Source organism: Schistocerca nitens, chromosome 4, assembly GCF_023898315.1.
Source record: "Schistocerca nitens isolate TAMUIC-IGC-003100 chromosome 4, iqSchNite1.1, whole genome shotgun sequence".
In the NCBI taxonomy this organism is placed as follows: Eukaryota; Metazoa; Arthropoda; class Insecta; order Orthoptera; family Acrididae; genus Schistocerca; species Schistocerca nitens.
Genome location: NC_064617.1, coordinates 278,272,682 through 278,278,681, shown reverse-complemented (window position 1 = coordinate 278,278,681; position 6,000 = coordinate 278,272,682).

The window sequence follows — 6,000 nt, the reverse complement described above, 5'->3', positions numbered from 1 at the left end:
ACAACTCCCTAGAAGGGGACTCCCAGCCAGAAATACCCTAAGCACATATTTCCATTTAATTATTACATTCTTGAAAGTGAATTATAAGTATTTGGAAGGGCTAGTTAATCAAAATTAATGACAGAAAAGATAAATAATTATTACCGCGATGAGTAACGCAGTTGTTCCATTTTTTTATAAGTTCTTTACAGAACTCTAAAGTTTTGAATTCGTACTAGGATACTATTAATTTTGTTATTACTCGCCTACACAAATCAGCTACTCCGTGAATAATAGCCGTTGTCTTCCGTACACGTGTTACTAATTGTTACGTAAGCATTCACTCCAGTCCAACTGGTTTGAAGAATAAATTGTCCACTTTAGGACTGACGACTGTCTTATTTCTTTACAGGCCAGTAATTAAAATTATTGAATAGTAGTTTTTTATGAATAAATCGACTAAATATTAAAAAATTTTTTTTTTCACAATTACATACGTTTGCAGTCATTCTTTATTAGGGAAGTTTATATACTCGTCTTATAAATGATTACCATGACGATTTCGGATTTTATTCGAAATTGAAGCCTCTCCAGTATCTTAGGTACACAATATCAGAGTCAATAACAGCGTACAGCGGGTGTTATGAGAAAGTTATACGGATCATCACCATGCACAAGGTGAATCATGGGCCAAATGTAAAGGACATGATTAATCTTTTATCTTTCCCTGATACTCGGAAAGGGTTCATAGAGTCGACGGCCGTCAAATTTATCCCTGGACCGCTTCCAAGCATCCACTTTGAGCTTTCAGCTTGATTCGTCTCCAGTAATACAACTAGATATTGTTTTTACTTCTTCCAGGTCATCCTGTTTTAGCCAGCTAGAGGTAGTATCTCGCAGATGTTTCCATTGGTTATACCTCAAGAATAACTCGTATCGTAGCAAATAAAATGGTTTGGTTTCAAAAGCTCCACTTAGGTTTAGCAGCGCCCTCCCTCTATGCATCAAGATTTCCAGTGCTGGTGTGGCCACACACTGGCTGCAACTCTCGGTACGGTGTTGAAGATGTCGTCGTGGTTGACCGTGAACTTCCTATGGTAGAATCTTCATTTTCGTAACTAAGCCTTATTCCTAACTCGGGCGAAAATGAACTGTGGGATGTTGCTCCAGGAAAGCTCTAAATGCACTCGTCACAGTGTGCGATTTGCAGGGGGGGATGGGGGGGATCTCCCCCCCTCTGCATCAGACCATCCCCTCCTCTGATTTTAGTTTATGCGTCCCAACCTGGGGTGTTTATTTCCCAAGCACTGGAGTAAAACTTTACATATTATTTAAATTTGTGGAGCCGAATACTGAAAGTTTTTAATAAGTCTTACTATTAATACTATTAATATGTTTCAGTTTTCTATCATCAGAATAAGTACAGCTTTTCACAAATGTGCCTCTACTTTTTGAATTCCCATCGTATACCTGTATCTAGAGGATTTTGTAAATAAGCTTTACCTATAATGTACTTTTAAAGATATAACAAGGGTGGCTTTTCTGATAGTCCATATGCGTGAATAGTGAGTTTCGGCATTAACATCTATTTATAAATAGCTGTTTAACCATGCGTAACGCCACGGTCCAAGCTAGTAACATAAATACTTCTAATAACCCCCGAAGACATCCCGCCCACTGGTAAAAGCACAAATTGCACCCTGACCCGTCATCTGCAGAACATACATTCTTTTTAAACTCCTTATCTAACAGCTTACTTACAAACGATGATCGTTTACAACCATGGTATCTAAGTCACATTCACTAAAAAGTCAGAGGGATCCTCAAGCCTTATAGCAATACTCCAAATAATGCCACATTTCTTACGGAGTCCGTGTTACATTTTTAAAGCTGCTTCCCTCTTTCGCCTCCTGAATATTTTTTCATTATCTTTGCGACCGCAAGAAACTTTCACTCGGGTGCATTAAATTAGGATTGTAAATTATATTTTTCCCCTCTCAGTGAGGTGGAATAGTTGCTTAAAGAGTGAACTCATTTGAAGGGGAAAGGAGTTCGAATCCTTGTCGGACCACGCTGGTTTAGATTTCCCGGTGTTTTCTCTGAATATCTTATCGCGAATGACAAGAGAGTCCCTTAGGAAAAGGCTATATTCGATTTTTCCTTCCATTCTTGTCCGATTTGGTGTCGTACACCGTCCCTAATGATACTGATACCGACGAGGCCTGGACATTAAATATTTTTCGCATCAGTTCTAATATTTTGGCAGTATTCAAGATATTACCACCTCATTACCTTTCAGTGAAAGTTTCCACTCGTCCCGTTATTCTGTCGTACTTTTAATGAAATGCAGATGGAAAAGAAACACTAGGAGTTGTTGAATCATGGCGTGGAAAGATAAATATATTCTCGTATTCGAACAGTACCATCAAAATTTATTTTTTCTAATGTGCCAGAATAAATGAGTGACGAAAAGTGAAAAAAATCTATGCTTGTTGATCTGGATGCACTTCGTACTGTGGACATTGTTCACTTGATACAGAAGAGTTTCGCGGGCAAGCGTCCAAATTAGACGGCGACATTGATGTGTTGACGTTCCATGGAACAGCCGCCCCACGCAGGATGATTGCGTGGCTGGAGTGCGTGTGACGCTGCTCCTCACGGACAAACAAGTAGGTGAACGACACTCGCGGAATGAGGTCGGAAGGACGCCGTCAATAACACTTACGTAACGCCAGCTGGCTGCGGCCGAGGAGCGCCTGCATTTTGCGAATAGGCTGCCTGCACAATCGAGCTGTCTCGCGGTGCATCCAGCATCCAGGGGCTACAATATTGATTCATGCACTTAGCTTAATACTCGTGAATGGGAAATGGGTACAATTATAAACAGACGCTTTCCTGAGGTTGTCTTATGTCTGAAAAAGTTGCGCTAGATAATACGAAAAAAGGAAACTTTTTTATCGTAGACATCGAGCGACCTACAAATGTCGTAAAAGTTAAAGATTAATCTGTCTTGAGTCTGAATGTTGGCTAGAACACCGCGGCGTTTTCCTAGTCATGGTGCTATTGTGAGTGATAACCAACTTTTGAAATGACTTACCTAGATAGGGATCCAAATTAAAGCAACAAACGGAATTTTTCCAAGGTTGCGTTTATTTTGCAACAAAATATTGTAAACAGGTGACAGTAAAGTAGAAATGGTTCAAATGGCTCTAAGCACTATGGGACTTAACGTCTGAGGTCATCAGTCCCCTAGACTTAGAACTACTTAAACCTAACTAACCTAAGGACATCACACACATCCATGCCCGTGACAGGATTCTAACCTGCGACCTTAGCAGCAGCGTGGTTCCGGACTGAAGCGCCTAGAACTGCTCGGTCACAGGGGACGGCTAGTAAATTAGAAACAGTGTGAAGAACACAGAATGTAAACACTGCAACATGCATAACGGTAGAAAAAAATGTTCTTCGTGTTATCCAACATAACGGATTTTCACACACGTTCCGACAACTGGTTTGGTCTACAGGATTCAAACAGGGAGAGCGAGCAGGCCACGCCATGCATACAGTATCTTCAGTTTCCAAGAAACCCATGCTTTGAGGTCGAGCATTATCGTTCGTCAGTACGAAGTCTGGGATAACACCAACACGCAACAGCCGCAATACGGTCCCAAGATCTCGTCTGAATACCTGAAGGCAGTTAAACTTTGCCGATTCACCCGTACCATTCCATGGAGAGGTGTTCGAGTGATCAACATAATCCCTGCCACGCCATTAGGGGGTCCTCCTCGATATCGGTGTCTTTCCACAATGTTTGGATTCCAAATTGTGTTCCGTGTTCCCTCCAGATGAGAATGCGTCGAGAATCACTCTCCGGACCAGATCGGGACTTATCCGCGTAAAGAAGATTGGCCCACTGTTCGAGCGTCCAGGTGGCATGTTGCGATTCCACTCTAGACGCATCAGAGGTACACATACAGAAGGTCTCTGACAACAAAAGCTACTCTACTGAAGCCTTCTGTACACAGTTTGTCTCGATACAACGCGTTCAGTGGATACTGCGAGGTCAGATGCCACTTGCCCTGCAGTACTATGGCGGTACCGATGAGCCCTTACAGCCAAATAACGCTAGTCCCCTTTTGATGACACACGTGGTCGGCAACGCCCTCGTCTTCGGGATATTGCTATTAAACCATCGTGAAATTTGGAATCTTTCATAGTAACGAATACTGGTAAAGATGAAAGAAGTGAAAAGTGAAAGACTTAAAATTTAGGACCGACTGGAGACCGAACCACAGACTGCTGGTTACGTAGTCTTACAATCAGCCAGCCATCAAGTGACTGGTTACGTACTTGTAAATTGTTACCGCTACCGAAAGAATTTGCGCACTAATAGAAGTAGGTGCTGTTGTTTCTTTTTCTAACAGAAGAATACTGCACATACTCATATACAAAACGGTGATGCCTTTCTGTGTACAGGATGGACACAATATAACTAACTTGGAAAATATTTAATGAACCTTAACATAGTCCAACTTCTTATACCAGAATGCAGGTTATGTAAGCTGGGTCGCCTATCGTAAGGTGAATGAAATATTTTCCGAGTCAGTATTATTTTTCCCACCCTGTGTCATGGTTGCATTAGAATGAAACCGAAGCTGAAATGTTTTTAATGTAGCCACCGTGGGGCGAACAAATGTGGTTAAAGTTGGACACTAGCAAACAATTTCAAGTAATGGAAGTCGATGATGTAGTTTAAAATATCGGTTATAACTCCAGGTGGTGCTAATTAAAGTGCAGCTACTTACAGAGGTCCAGTGTGAACTGGAATTACCGTATGGCAGGGAAACTTGGTAATTATTCTAATGCGTTAATGGGGAACCGATTTATGCCGGAAAAAAATTAGCTCCAAATTTTGGCCACCACGTGCAAATCTGGCGCCGTGAATGCAAGAAAGAAGTATAGAAATATTTCCATATGTAACGGATTGGGAACGGGATGTGGGCAGAAAAGATCAAACAAGTGAGAAAGGTATAATGTAGATTTTACTATTAACCACCATTTAAACAAATTGTTCAATATGAGCACTGGAGATGTCGACGAGATGCTGTACAGCGCCAGATTTGCACCTGCTGGCCAAAATTGAAACTAATTTTTTCCAGCGTATCTCCATTCTCCATTAACGCATTGGCATATCTACCAGGTGTCGCTGCCATATGACAATTACAGCTCACAATGGACCACGTTGAGTAGCTGTACTTTAATTACAATCACCCAGTACAACTCACTAATCTCCATAAAAATATTCTTTACATAACAAACGCACTTTTAATATATCTGAACAAGAGTGAATGGCGGGAAGAGTACAAAAGAAGTGGTTTCAAGGAAAACACTGTTCCTCTCCAAAAGTACCAAATTAAACAATCTATTCGAGAAAAAGTTTCAGGGTAACATTACCGGATTATTTGTTATTACACATAAAGTAGGTTTCATTTGAGTACTGAAATAGGCTTAGATAGCCACTAAAAATAGACAGCGTCCTTATATAACTTTGGAATCTATTCAAAACTTATGAATGTTGCTACCTGTAATAATCATTAAATACTTATTAAATCTGTCTAAAGATGGATATGTGGTATGTTTCTGTTTGAGGATAGGGAGGAAATGACATGCAGAAAAAGTCATAACTCTGGACCGTCTAGAATAAATTTGAATTAAATTTATTACACATACGACCTATTTCAGGAAAAAGAAAAAAAAAACTGGCTCGGTGAAAGAAACGCGTAATAACCTTTAGCTAGAGATGGTAGTGGCAAAACTATGATACATAAAAATAATCGTAAAAGCTATGTTTGTGTCAGTTCCACAGTCTTCCACATCACCAGGATGATCGGTGACTGTTCTGATGTCCACGTTCAATAGCGAATAAACCTCTATAGAGGATTCTGGAAATTTTCAGAAAGGAATAACTTTTCGGAGATGCATTTAGATTTAATTAAATGAGCAATAATTTTACGACTGTCT